The 16,120-nt window shown below is 32.2% G+C and overlaps 1 protein-coding gene across 1 annotated transcript in view; it reads left to right on the forward strand.

Moving 5' to 3' along the window:
• Positions 1 to 16,120, forward strand: part of LOC123655360 (poly(rC)-binding protein 3) — a 232,359-nt gene that overhangs the window by 167,923 nt on the left and 48,316 nt on the right. The window contains exon 3 of the mRNA XM_045591172.1: positions 1,523 to 1,571. The gene's annotated coding sequence lies outside the window, so the exon portion shown is untranslated. The remainder of the gene's footprint in view (positions 1 to 1,522; positions 1,572 to 16,120) is intronic.

Consider the following 16,120-nt stretch of genomic DNA (forward strand, 5'->3'; position numbering starts at 1 on the left):
TGGAAAGGGGATATCCCTAGTTTGGTACCGTGATAAGGAAACCAGGATCTGATGATGGGATCCCAGAGAAATCGAGTGAAACTCTCGAAAATCTGTAATAACTTTTTACTGGGTGTACCGATTTTGATAATTTTTAATTTAATCGAAAGCTGATGTTTATCATGTGGTCACATATAAATTTTATTGAGATCTGATAACTACTTTTTGAGTAATCTTTGATAACGCGTAGTTGCTTGACTATTTTTTCGTCGATCTACGTTGTATTACTTGTCGATGTAATTGAAGTCGGTTTTTTTTTTCGTTTGCGTGCAAACACAATTGTTTTTAATGTATGTTACATCAGAACTTTTGACCGGGTGGACCGATTTCGACAAAGTTTTTTTTAATCGAAAGGTAGTGTGTGTCAATTGGTCCCATTTAAATTTATTTGAGCTCTAACAACTACTTTTTGAGTTATATCTAATAATGCGTTTTTACTTGACGCTTTTTTCGTCGACCTACGTTGTATTATAACACATAACTTTTTACTGGATGTACCGATTTTGATAATTCTTTTTTTGTTGGAAAGGTGATATCCCTAGTTTTGTATCATGATCCCGGAGAAATCGAGGGAAACTCTCGAAAATCCGCATAACTTTTTATTGCGTGTGTCGATTTTGATAATTTTTAATTTAATCAAAAGTTGATGTTTATATTGTGGTCACATTTAAATTTTATCGAGATCTGATAACTACTTTTTGAGTAATCTTTGATAATGCCTAGTTACTTGACTATTTTTTCGTCGATCTACGTTGTATTACTTGTCGATGTAATTGAAGTCGGTTTTTTTTTTCGTTTGCTTGCAAACACAATTATATACTTATTAACGTTTAATATTATTATGAATCTTAGGCATATGCATAAACTATTAACTATAAAATAGAATGAAATATCCTTAGCACCGAAACTATACTTAGATAAAGGATAAAAATATGAGAAATAATTAAAATAGGCTTTGGAGTATATAGCTAGACTTGTCGCGCACATATAAAAATCGATCTTAAAATTATATTGCCAAAATAAACTACCGTATGCGTATACTCGTATTCACTTACCCTTTTTGCTATAAATATGTATGTTAAAAATACTTTGTGATTAACATGCAGTTATACTTTTTACAGAGGATAAACAAACAAATTGTGCTACATAAAGAATAGATAAATTACTGAAATAAGACATTAAGATTTTCTTTTTTCTATATTTTTTTTTCGTATCACGAAGAAAATTCTGTGAAATAAGTTATTATTAGTTTATACTTCTGACCGCAATACCAACAAACAGATAACTTCACCTCCAATTAGGAAATTGGTTTGTAAATTATCATTTTTGTGGTTTCGCTCTGCAGGCATTAATTTTAATTGAATTTAATGATTTAATATACATGGTAAACGCTTTTGTATTCGATGTTCAATGCTTTTTACTCTTCTAAAGTGACTAATTGCATTTTTTAATGGCACTACTTACGCATCCTTTTTTATTTCAGATAATCAACACGGAGTTTTAATTAACATCTTTTTCTAACAATTTGAAAGGTATGTATTTTTAAATATTATTTTTTGCTCAACTTAATTGTAGCTTAGAGTGAAATTTCAATAAAAAATTTAAATAATTAATAACGAACCCTTAAATCTCTACCAATTTATTTTATCAAGCCATCAATGCCGTGTGTTGTCGGCCAAGTAGAATAGCACCACCCTCTTTCTTCCCGTGGGAATCGTAAAAGACGACCGCGGGATAAACCTGGCTCAAAATCATCAGGGTCCTGGAGAAGGAAAACTTCATTTGAAACCTGGAATGGGGTATCCGTCATGCATTCGTGGCATAGCTCTAAAATGCGAAAGATTCCTGCCGCCGAACTAGCTCCACACGTATCGACTCGTCGTTCCTGTGGGCCTAGCTAGTGAGGTCGAGAGGGTGGTGCAGAGCTTAGGCAACTCTGCGTTTTCGTTTTCCTGAAGTATCCTAGGCGACACAGTGTCTGTCTGACACTGTATAAATTGTCTGCAATAGATGGACTAAGGCCAATGATGATGATGATGATGATATTTTATCAATTTATTTTATCACCAAATAATACTATTGAATTTTATCACCAAATAATACTATTGAACTAATATACTATAAATAATTGAGCGAATTTCAGCGCACTGATTTAAAAATAATTATGAAATAATATAAATTATCGGGAGAATCAAAGAGATAGAAATTCTACGTAAAAGTAGTATTCTCGAAAATAAACAAATAAAGTGTTTAGACCTTCTAAAAGAAGCTCTCACTACGAAATGGGTATTTATGAAAGAAAAAAGCAAATGGTATTAAGAACAAAAATGTTTTTAATATTTTATGTGTAGGAGTTACGCAGAAAATATTGAAATCGGAATATGGAATCAGGCTTTTTTATATAAACCAAGCATCTATCTTTAAAATTAAATTGAGCTGAAAAAATAAAAATCAAAGAGAAAAAATATTACTAAAAAAGTAACAGGAACCAAGGATTTTTCTGTACGTTGTAATCACGATTTCAACAAGCCCGTATTAAAAACCGCAACCTGTTTAATTGGCGTTAAAATAACGATGTAACCGAAACATGTAGGCTGTTATATATATTTTAACTCCCGTCAAATCACTTAATATTTTGAGTCTTTGATGTATCGAATATTGAAAAGAAATTAATGTGTATGGGACTTTATCCTACATTTATTTGCAAATAATACAAAAACATGTCTAAATATTTGAAGTAAGCTTAAAAGGTATTTATTTTTATTTAAAATGGTCATGAATAAGACCAGTGTATATATATTTTTATATTTAATAATTGTTATAATTCGTTGAATTCATGTACAAATAACATCAGAAATTGTATTAATCTACCATATTATAAACTTTTTCTTGTGATGACACGTTGGCGTCAGTAATTTTTCATCTTGTGTTAAATATTATAATATCGTCTAAGCACCCTTTGCTGCACTGGTATAATCATTTGTTTGAAATTTAATTGTAACCAATTCTAGATGAATTGTAAAGACACCTGAAAGACAAAGGTTCTTGTCCGGATTTAAATCCGTCAGTAATTTAAATTTACGTTTAAACGGAACTGTCTTAACTTAAAAATATATTACTCTGATATCTACACTTTCAACCTTAGGAAGTTTAATTTAAATATACAATCGGTTTTTACGAAAATAACATGTTAATTTTGCATTTTAATAAAAAATATTATTATTATTGGATCAATTTTAAGTAATTAAAACGATGTTAAAAATATTTAGAGCATATATTTATATATACAAGTATATACACTAATTTCTTTAAACGTTTCTTAAATAAATAATATTATACACACAAGTTATACTTTTCAATTTAAAACTATTTTGCGTATGAAATACAATTATGTAATTTCGACCCTCGTATTATAGGAAATATCGATCAGTACCAATTTCTACCAAACTCTAGCGAGGGACTGATTTTAGTCGAACGTTCCCTTCACACAATTTAAGTATTTTAGTAAATATAAATACATTTTGTTTCAAGCTAGGTCACATGATGTGCAATGCAATTATAGCTTTATAAAAATAACATGTGAACAATACAGTTAATATATTTCAATACGACAAGAAATTTTTATTTCTTCTTCAGTGTTTTCAATACGTACGCTATTTACCTTATTTTTTTATAGGTTGCAACACCATAACATAAATCGAAGTTGCATCGACATGTTTTAAACATTTTAATATGTAATTGGGTTCCCTAAAAAAAATTAACATTAGGTAGTAGATTTTTTTTAAATAACGATAACCAACAAACTCGCATCAATTGGGTACTTAATTATTCATTATATATGTACGTGTACGTTTAACACATAACAACCATTTAACAATTTATTCCTTAATTTAAAATTCATATTGTTCGCAATATTTTAATTGAGCCCCCTTAATTGTATTACATGTAAGTTGCTATAATTTTAACACATGTGTTGTGAGTCATTCGTAACTTTTGATTTAGAACCAGCGTTGTTAGCATGCAAACGTTTTTACACTGCTCCCTGTTGTCGTATCTGGGTGAAATATTTTGCTGTCAATCCTAAAATGTAGCCATTTTTTTAAAGTATATATGCACAAATATGTTGCTTCAAAAAAAAAATAGCTAGGAAGTACTTTAATCTAGAGGTTGTGTTTATAATTACGATACTCATTTCTCATTATTTTTTCCATGTTTTTAATAAATCTGATATTCTCATGACTACATTGTGTACGCAAATAAAGAACATAAAAAATAAATAAAGTTAACACGGTTAATATTAAAAATGAAAATAATTTTAATGAATTACTAATTGATCAAATATTTGAAATTACATGTAACCCTGCCAATATTTTAAATGCAAAGGCTTGTGAGGGTGTATGGATGCTTGTTACTCTTTCACGTATAAACTGTTTAACTGATTGTCATAAAACTTTTTTTTCCTTATAATACTATACTTATATCTAGCTTAATCTTACATTATTTACATGCGTAATCATTTTCTTAAAAATATATATTTTAATATTATCTATATCACCACCACCTTACTTCTTCCAAGCAAATCAACCTATTCGAATTTTATTTTGACATCTCGAAAATACTCTTAACGACGGCGGTATCTCTATTATGAATCGCCATCTTGAGACTATGCTCGAGGATGTCTTTTTCTGTAGCCTCCGCCGCCCTCCCGACGAAACGACAGATCGCGTCATCTCTGTAGTCGGTGTAGTAGACACAGGCCTTGGTGTGTCTAGTCACCGCGACTATCGCGTGCGAAACGCTGTCATGTATTCGCAGCCTCCCATTCCTCGTCTGGATGACAATGACACTCTCACTCGTCTGGCCCTGCGCCTCGTGGATAGTCAAGACACGTGACCCCTCCCCTTTCCCGTATCCCTGGTCCACAAGCAACTTCTTGTCATAAAACTTGAAATATAGATAGCTGGAGATCCAAAATAATTCATAAGCTATTTTTTATCTATATATTTCTACAAGATCAGATATTTCGCGGGTTAAGCGGAGATGTGCATTAGTCGTTAATAAACGTGCCATTCAAATTATTTTCTCGAACAAAAAAGTAAAAAATATTAAAAAATCATGTATGAAAATTCTGACTTTAAATCGGTATAAGTTCACTTTCGAACACTCAGGAAGATTTCCCTAGTTGCTGCAACTATTAATCTTTCATGTCTTACTTATTCAGTGAAATAATAATTCATGCGAATTCCGAACAGCAATTTACTCACATAGAAAAAAAGTTAACGTAATTTATAATTTCACATCGACACTTTGTTTAAAACTTAATTTCATTGAAGGAAACCAGTATATGGAAACCTGAAAAGCTAGATGGAAAATTTGTGACGTGTTCGAGAATATCTGCTAATTCGCAGCGTAGCGACTAGCAATTAAAACTCGTATTTTAATCTTCCTTAGCAGAAGAGCCCATTGTCCAAGCACGGGGACATTACGTTGCTATGTTACAGAAGATACTCAGTCGTATGGATAAAAAACAAAGTTTGGAGTGTTACAAAGATATTTTTCGCAACTAATGCCCTTAAAAATAATTATGTAGGATTCACAAGGGTGTGAATAACGAGGTTCACCATGTTGTTATCAGGGGATAACAACATGGTGAACCTCATTATAAAAATGATTCGTAAACTGCAGTCAGGCAAAACTTGGGAAGGCCTCTATGTCCAGCAGTGAACTACGATAGGCTGAAGTGAGTGTATTGCATTCAATTGAGTGCACTTTATCATTTTCTATATTTGTAATTCAATAATCGTTAGTAATAGAAGTTCAAAATTTAATATTAAATTAAATGAGTGAAAGCAAATAAAATACTTTAACATCTCTACTTAACCTCTATGATATTTTAAATTATATTTAAATACCTGTTAGTAATTGAATTTATGACCATTTTAAATATGATGCTACCAAGACATTCATTACAGCCTATACAGTCCACTGCTGGACATAGGCCTCCACAAGTTTACGCCAAAAATAACGTGAACTCATGTGTTTTGGCCACCAAGATATTATCGTCCATAAAATTGACACTAATCTATGTTGCTTGGAATTTTGCAGCAGTTATAGTAGTGCTGATATTGCATATTAGCATGCATTGATAGTGCATAATAGTGCTGTCAAGTAATGTTATGTTCCCGTTGTGATAAGGTTAATAAAGCTCCTAAGGTTAAGAACTCCTAGGTAGAAGGGATATCCGCATATCATCAGGTTGACCGTAAGTTTGTTTTTCATCCTAGTTGTATCCGAAAAATATAATATTTTAAGTCTGAAATTAAATGTTGTCCGACGGTTTGCGGATTCAACAACCGCTCGGGATGGATATTTGTATTTGTACACATATTTTTTTCTAGTTTGGATGTTTGGATGTGGGTCTCCTACCGACGAACCGTGGGACGTTTAGCGGTCCGTACCGATTATTATCATGCATACCTGATAGCGATTATTATTGAACTCATGGTAGGGATCATATCCGCACACCAGCAGCGGAGCAGCGTATTGGATTAAGCTCCGATCCTCCCCCCTGTGGAGCAATAGGCCTATGCCCAGCAGTGGGATATTACAGGCTGAATAATATTCTCTTGTCGTTGCTGGCGTCTATAAGCTACGGTAATCGCTTCATCAGACGACCAGTGCGCTTATTTGACGACCTAGTTGTATAAATAAATTGAATGGAGAATTATTAATAATTAGGTTTCTTACATTTGAATAATATTTTTTCAAACAAAAATAAACGACAATACAAAATAAGATACGTGAAATCATCGGAATGCTGTTGACACGAACGTTTGGGATAATCTCATCGAAAGATTTGATTTTCCGCTAAATTTGATAGAAGTAATGAAACACTCCCTCGGGTGTCAGCAAGATCCGACTCCGATAGAATGTGGGACACTAGATCTTTGAAATATAAAAAATGTAGCCATAGCAATTTTCGTAAATATATAGTGTTTGTAAATAAATCATGTATATTTTAAATTAACAATACTTTATTTAGATTTAATAATATTTTTAATAATAAATTTCTGTCCTAGACTTTATTGTCTCAAAATTCAATATTAATACAATTAAATTGACAGTATCAATCAGTTCACGACGGTGCTATCATGCATTTTCCGATACAAACGTTATGTTTTTTTTTTTTTTGCTCAAAATCTTCATCTGTTAGGATAAATAATTTCTAATTTCGATTATTATATCTAATATATTGACAAAAATAAATATTTCACATAATTCCCGCCTTCTAAGTTCGTATATTCCTCTTATTCAATTTGTGAGCGAATCTGTTCCGCCAACCCGATTATCTCTCATGTCGAGATTTATATGCTTATACTTTGCCTTTGGGTTCACTGAAATTTTATAGTAGTTGTTACATTTTCTTGCGCTTGGAAAATTTAAACTCGAATTTGTTATATTTTGAAATCATGGCGCAACGAATTAATTTATTTCCTTTGCATATGATATTATGATATAAATACTATATAGTTCTAATCTTTCAGTAAACGTATTTCGTATAAAATAAACAATAGTGGTTGTTCATACGCAGCAATATCTTAATATATATAAATCTCTTGTCACAATGTTTGTCCTCAATGGACTCCTAAACTACTTAACCGATTTTAGTCAAATTTGCACACCGTGTGCAGTTTGATTCAACTTAAAAGATAGGCTATATTTTATTTTGATATATTATGTTATTATTATATTTCAGAAAAAAATAAGGTGATACGAAGTTCGCCAGGTCAGCTAGTCGTTCTATATATAAACGTTAAAATGTCAATATACACACAAACGAAAATATTAATAGCAACCAATTACAAAAGTAAGAAGAAAAATTCATAATGTACAGAAAACGATTATACCATTACTTTCTTGTTATCAATATGTTATAAATATATTATATATGTATTTATTGCAATCTAATAGCCAGAGATATACGTTATAAACGATTAAATTAGCAGACTTTCAAAACTTTTGAAATCAACCTTGAAAAAGGTGAAATAATTTTTTTCATGTTTACGAGTAGACTCTTAACATTTTTGTTAATATATATTAGATCAATGATTTAATAATCAATAAATTGGGACAATTCTAAAGTACATTCTTTCTCTATAATTGAAGTGGGATTAAATCGAGTTGATTGGATCACTGTACGCCGAGTTTCCTGCGAGCGACTAGTGCTTCCTATAATACACTTAACGAGAGCACTGGACACTCCTCTCGGTAAACATTGACTCAATAATTGCACGTCCACGATGACGTCTGTAGAATAAATATTCCTAGGGGAAGGAATGTTCGGGAGAGGTACTACGTTCCTGTCGCTGAGTTATAGACTTTATCGCTAGAGTGACAAGGATAACAGGTAAATGCGAGACCCACTGTGTGAGATACCTTACGCTCAAAGCATCTCTTTATTGAAGGAAATTATGCCCCATTGCTTTGTTTACGCATAACTTGTGAGATTCTCTGAATGTTTCCTCTACCGTCGTCTTTATTTATAAGAAAGATTTTGATGTTACTTGTTGTGAGCTTATATTTTTCCTAAAATTATTCACTAGAACTCGAGATTTTTTTTTTTTATTTAACCTTTTAAGAAAAACCTTTGAGTAGATTCTGTAATGCACAGAATTCTGTCAATACAATATTTACATTTTCCTCAATATTTTACTGTTTTGTCATGTTAGAAAATAATATAAAAAATGTAAAGTCAATGATGTATACTCATGCAGGCTTAGCAAGAAAGTTAACGTAATATATTTTTTATAACGTTCTCATTATCATCATAAGACGCTATTAAAATTTACTCCTATTTTTTATGAAACTCAAATCATCACAACTTGTCGTCGAGCAACCTTGCACAGTTTACAAGCAGAAACATACAGATTTTCAGAAACTTAGAGTCATAGTCGTATTAAGGCACATAGTTATGAATATAAGTCATAAAAACCTGCAGCTGCTAGCTCTAAACTTTAATATAGAGAAGTGACATCAAATAAATTTTTTTTAGAGAAGATAAGCTTAAGGAGAATATTTGGAATACTTATAACAAGCTTAACTAGCTTTAACTAATTTTAACTAGCTTTAGCATGTCGATTATTAGGTTTATTTACCCCATTTTACCCCCCCCCCCCCCCTTATTGGTTGGTTATTCGGTTATTTATCTTTGGGAGTACGAATTTACGAATCGAAATATCTATTTAATTTCGCCATACAAAATTTGAACCACCATTTTACCCCTTTAGGGCTTGAATTTCGAAATATCATTCCTTATTCCTTGTATACATCATAAAGAAAAACTCTGTGCAAAATTTCAGCCTTTTAGATCCAAGGGTTTCGGCTGGGCGTTGATGAGTAAGTCAGGACTTGTCTTTTTATATATAAAGATGAAAGGTTTTGCCTTTATTTGGGACTAGTGGCCAGCCCTGACTTCGCACGATTGCAAAAACTATCAGTATTCCTTTCATATATTATGCATGTATTATCCACATAAATTTTTCCCCTGGAATCACTCTATTTGCTAAAGAAATTCGCATCAAAATCCGATGCGTAGTTTTAAAGATCTAAGCATACAGACAGCGGGAACAGACTTTGTTTTATAAGATGTACCTGTGACTATATACCGACCTATACTTATATATTTATTAACTCGAAATAAATAAACGACACTACAAAACCTATTACAGAACATAAAAAGACCTTTTAGTTACAATATCAAATAAAATCAAACTAGTTAGCGAGGGTTAACTTCGCCGGCGTTCTAAATTACCCAATCGTTTCGCAGGTATCGAATAAAATCGGCCCGATAGCGCGAGCTTGATCGCTTCATGTTTATTTATTAGATCCTTAAAAGATGTTTAATGATATGTCGGCTTATAAATTTGCATTAGATTTAATGCCGTGGAATTACACTTAGCTAAGCCTTGTTTCTTATTTAAGGTATACATAAATAATACAAACCACCTGTCGGTACATCTTTGATGTCTTTTTAATATTCCAATCTGAAGGTGATAAGGTACAGTATTAATAAGGTTTATAAGCTGTGGAATTTATAATAAGCATTAATAGATTTTATTTTAATTAATATTTATATATAAGTTCAAAGATTTAATATATGTTATTCATTATGAACAAGCGTCTTTGTTCGACCGTCTCACTTCTAAACTTTGCATTACTGACATGTTTAGTTCTGCGTTAGTAAGTCCATTATAACACTGTACAATACGTAACAAAATGTGATACAATACGTTTTATCGCTATGGCAATAGTGACAGGGACAAGTGTTTCCGTGAGTGGCCGTCGCTATGCTTAACAAAGACTACAACCCACTATCATATTACGATCGTCTTTCCACGCGATTTGTAAAGGTTTCCTGTCATCCCTATTCGATACGGTATCACCTGTCAACCGTCAACGGAACTGCAATTGTTAGTAAATTTGTGGATTTTCATTTTAGAACATTTACATTTCTATATTTATTGTTAGTACAGATAGATAAAATAAATGTAACTTAGTACAAAAAAAAAGTAGATATAGATTTTACAAACTTTAAAATAATATTGTAGGTACATTGAAAAATTCAATTACAACCACAATGAACTTCAAATGCACGAGTACATTGTTTTTCATGAAAACCTGACAAACAATGCTCCGTATGGATAGTTTAAATTTTATGATGACAAAACTTTTCTCATTGCTACGAATGAATAAGTTCTTAATTATTCAAATTAGTCGAAACAACTAAAGTATCAAGCGCGCTTGACCTGCCTGAAAATTATATTATACTTTCACTCTAGTGCTATTTTATTGAAATAGCTAACTTTAGACTGAATTTAATCCTCAACGCTCTTTGACGATTCAATCTTATTCTAAAATAGAAAAAAATACATTAAAAGTAAACTGTTCAGAAATGTTCAGTAATTTATTATCCCTTTTAGTAAAGGCTTCATCACCTGTGAAGGAAAGGGTTATCTTAATCCACAACAAAGCGTCCCTGCGGACTTCTACCGCAAACAAAAATATGCAAAACAGTTTTAGGCCTTCTACCAGATTTAATGTCTACACTATTTTGTTGAAGTCAAATTTAATCTATGGGATAATGGCAAAGTCTGAAGGATTATTATTTCACCTAAATGATTTCAAATCGAGTATCCAATTTAGTCAAGCTATGTTAATATTATTTGTATATACATATATATGAAATGACGCGCATGAAATAACACGAATTTTAGAAATAAGAAAATTAAAAAAAAATCACGAGTAGTAGACAATTTTTTGCATGCGTATGTATAATTACATGCTGTCTCTATCTGCTTGAAATTCTTCTTTCTACATAAACCTAGAAACCACAGCTAATTCATAAAATGTGATGCATATCGAATATTCAAACTTTTTTAATAGAAATAACAATGAACTTCATTTATCAACTTTTATTCTTAGTATACATTTAGACATATTTTTTTCTTTTTCGTTAACAGAGACTTAATAATAATAATATTCTTTATTGCACACCATAAAAAGATACAAACAAAAGTAGTACAATTATATGAAGATGTATAAAGGCGATCTTATCGCTAAAAGAGCGATTTCTTCCAGAGAGCCTTTGGGTATAGGACAGAGCATAGAAAAGCGGTTAGGAAGTGTACAATCGCCTTATCGCCTCCCTTAAGGAATAGCACCGCCTCCGACATAGTAGCTCGGTGGATAAGATGGTGTTAAAGAGTCTCGCCAAGGCTTTTAGGGCAGGTCGCTTTGAAGTTTTAAAGAGCTCAGTCGTAACTGCGTCTTCCCTGGGGCTCTACCGTTTTTAAGCTGCCCGAGCGCTGTCCGGGATGCCCTCCGAATAATGGCGTAACAGTGGTGCACGTGGATCTTCGATGTCCCATGTCTCAGGCTTGCGTGCGCTCGGCGAATACAGCTGTCCATTAATTTTTTCGACCTCTTCTTGGATCTGAGGGCGAAAGCAAACTGTATATACATAACATGTCTATAAGTAAATACAATCTATAGTATTAAACTATTACATATTCCTTTGTTACGATAAATCTGTTCAGAATAATAAATTTCTTGTTAGTTTAAATACATATATGGACAAACTGGTTAGTTTAGTATTGTGTTTTCATTTTCTTCTTATAGAAATTGTTTGCTAAATATTATGTATGCAAAATATTAATCCTATTTAAAAGAGCTCTTTAAGTTCAGCAATCTTAAATCAATAATTTAATATGTACAATTTTATTTTTGTGTTACCCACACATTGAGGATTCTAAACATTTTTTGAATATCATATCAAAAATTGACCGCTCCAGCAGGATTCGAACCCGCGTCTCCGACTGACCGTGTCGGCGTTTCGTTCGTTTTTAACCGACTTCCAAAAAAGGAGGAGGTTCTCAATTCGACTGTATTTTTTTTTTTTTTTTTTTTTTTTTTTTTTTTTTTTTTTTTTTTTTTATGTATGTTACCTCAGAACTTTTGACCGGGTAGACCGATTTCGACAAATTTTGTTTTAATCGAAAGGTGGTGTGTGCCAATTGGTCCCATTTAAATTTATTTGAGATCTAACAACTACTTTTCGAGTTATATCCAATAATGCGTTTTTACTTGACGCTTTTTTCGTCGACCTACGTTGTATTATACCACATAACTTTCTACTGGATGTACCGATTTTGATAATTCTTTTTTTGTTGGAAAGGGGATATCCCTAGTTTAGTACCATGATAAGGAAACCAGGATCTGATGATGGGATCCCAGAGAAATCGAGGGAAACTCTCGAAAATCCGCAATAACTTTTTACTGGGTGTACCGATTTTGATAATTTTTAATTTAATCGAAAGCTGATGTTTATCATGTGGTCACATATAAATTTTATTGAGATCTGATAACTAGTTTTTGAGTAATCTTTGATAACGCGTAGTTGCTTGACTATTTTTTCGTCGATCTGCGTTGTATTACTTGTCGATGTAATTGAAGTCGGTTTTTTTTCGTTTGCGCGCAAACACAATTATTTTGATATGATATTCAAAAAATGTTTACAATCCTCAATGTGAGGGTAACACAAAAATAAAATTGTACATATTAAGAATAGCACGGTGTCGTCTCCTGTCAAAGATTTTCATTGTAATATAAAACTTTGAATATTTACGGGTCTCTGTAAAGAACTCACTATAGACGGCGCCACGGTTCGCTTAAACCGAAAATAAAAATCATCATATCAAAAATTTCGCTCTGGCGGGTACATCGTTCCATAGCATAATTGGCTAGAGCGCCGACACGGTCAGTCGGAGACGCGGGTTCGAATCCCGCTGGAGCGGTCAATTTTTGATATGATATTCAAAAAATTCAATAATTTAAAATAGTTTTATCCATTACCTAAATTTGCGATTTTAACTTTTCTTCGCTTTTCTCTCACGGCACTGAGCTACTCACCCCGAAACATTTGCTAAATGTAATGAACACGGTATCTAAGGCGATCTAAAAGACGACATTAGCATCAATTACTCGTTTCATATTATTCATTATTTAACGCTGTTCTATGCAACTTTCTTTAAAAAATTGTAAATCTTTGCCCGGATGTCGGTTAGTAAAATTCACTTGATGGCTTTCTAATTGCTTATTAAATCCTGCATGCGTCGTTTCTTTATTTATTAAATTGTTAAGGCCTATAAAAAGTTATGCCAAAACTGAGATTGAAGCAAGACCCAAAAAACTGTGACCTAGGTTCAGTGGGACTTTTAAATTTGATACTACATCCGGGGAATAGTAGGTACATACAACTAGAAACACTACGCCATCCAAAACCTTTGATTGAATTATTACAAACTTATGTAGACTAAATTCATGCGATGCAATGGCGTTCGGGAAAATTTTCGAATATTCCTTAAATTTACAAGTTACGAGTTGTATGACAGCTCCATGAAAATTGAAGGTCGCCTATTAATTCGGGAATAGGCTAGGTTGCAAGTGGTCGCTGTCAAAGTTACCTGCCGACCGATCGGCTGACTCTGTCAAACTACTGAAAATTAGTTTCGAAATTGCGATGAAAAGTTTAATTGCTTCTTCAAAGCCAATATGTTCCTGATTCTGTTAGCTTAGCGGGGAAGTCCATACGAAGCCAATTTTGACAAAGAGGAAAATTGAATTTAAGTTTTGAGAGTAACGTTGCGTAAGAACGAAATTAAATGTCATCTGGAATTTCGATGATAATCATATTTGTAACATTAACTTTTATTAAACGTTTTCTAGTATTTCTGCAATTTTTCAAGAAACAAACACTTTCATTGAAACTTCCTTAGTAAAAGATGAGTGCATCGAAATGATTTAGCCTCATTTAAGTCAGCTAGAACAGTAACCAATCAGAATTGCAATTGTGTTGATGAAACTTTCTTCGTCAATTTTTTTAACATAAATGAAGGTTTGTTTTTTGTTTATAGTCACTGATTCTGAATCGTCATAAAAAAATTCTTTGATAAGCTACATTTAACAGAAATACTTATTTATATCTTACTAAGATATTTTAAGAACATTATACAGTTAATAAAAATAATAAAACAAAATCAAGACACTAAGAATGTTTTAAAAAATGCCGTGAATCTGGAAAAAGAATCGGACATAGCAAATGCCTAATTTTACAAAGATTGTACTTTATATTATTGTTTGGTGTACCATTATTCTTTTACATTTACAGGGTTTTCTCCATCTGATTAATAGCAGTAATATTCGTGCACGCGACGTACGGACCACAAGAATTGTTCGGTATCCGCTTGTGCTTTAGATCGTAACTCAAACGTTGTCCCATTTGTATTTTATTATTAACGGAATACATTTTGTATCGTAATTACACAGAAATTATTATAGCGTACATTGTAGGGACGCAGCTTAGGAAACATTATTATTAATTAATACTTGACTGAAAAATATTGATACGAGTTATAAGTCGTCACATCATTTTTATGGTGGAATATAGCATTATTTTCATGCAGTAATTTATATAATACTTATTTCGTATCAGTATTAATGGAAAATCGTCCTCTGCATATTGGGCAGATCCTCACTTTAGAAGTACCCGACTGTATTAAGAATTTGACCTTTGTTAAAATCTGGTTGATTTTTATAAAAAAAATAAATAAAAAAAAAACCTATTTCAGTATTTTTTTATTCAGGTCAGGGCAGTGTTTAAAGTATCTAGTACTAGCAACTATCAAAAAGACGCTTAAAAATTGTTTTTTTTTTTTGTTGTAACTTAGTCGACCATTGTACATAGTAACGTTAGTTTTATTTTCCTTTAAGTTCCTTATATGCCACGGTTGCGATTTTAAATAATTTCGCTGTTGTGTAAATTATACAAACAGAAGTGTAAAAACTTCACTACTACAAAATCAGACCTCTTCCAAATTCAAGAAAAATTCTTCGAACACCTGCATTACTTAAGATACTTAGGTATTAAAACATACGTTAGATGACATAAAAAAACAATTTCATTTCATATGCAGCATTAATAACTATAAGAAGAAAAAAAAATGTTACAGATGAAATATAATTAATCCGATCAATTATATTATAAAATACTTAATAGTTATTTGTAAAAAATGAACTAATTTCTCATTAACATGATTTACGAAAAGTGGAAGAGGTGGAAAATCAAAAGCTGCAAATCCAGCTTAGAGGCGTGACGTTAATATTAGAGGCCTATATTTAAAAGTATCAATGAGATGAATTCCTTTAGACAAAATTATCGATGCCTACTTTTTAGCTTAACAATAACTGCTTTGGCTTTGTTTATAGGTGGTAAAAATTCTATTGAAACGCAGACTTACGAGTTCAACCGATAAGATTATGTAATCATTTTTAAATTACGCTTCAGTCAGCAATATTACACTGCTGGGCATAGGCCTCTTTCCCCATGTAGGAGAAGGATCAGATCTTAATCCACCACGCTGCTCCACTGCGGGCTGGTGGATATATAGCTTACTATAAGCAACGATCGCTATCAGGTGTTTATTATAACAACCGGGACCAACAGCTTAACGTGCTCTCCGAGGTA

Source organism: Melitaea cinxia, chromosome 7, assembly GCF_905220565.1.
Source record: "Melitaea cinxia chromosome 7, ilMelCinx1.1, whole genome shotgun sequence".
NCBI lineage: Eukaryota > Metazoa > Arthropoda > Insecta > Lepidoptera > Nymphalidae > Melitaea > Melitaea cinxia.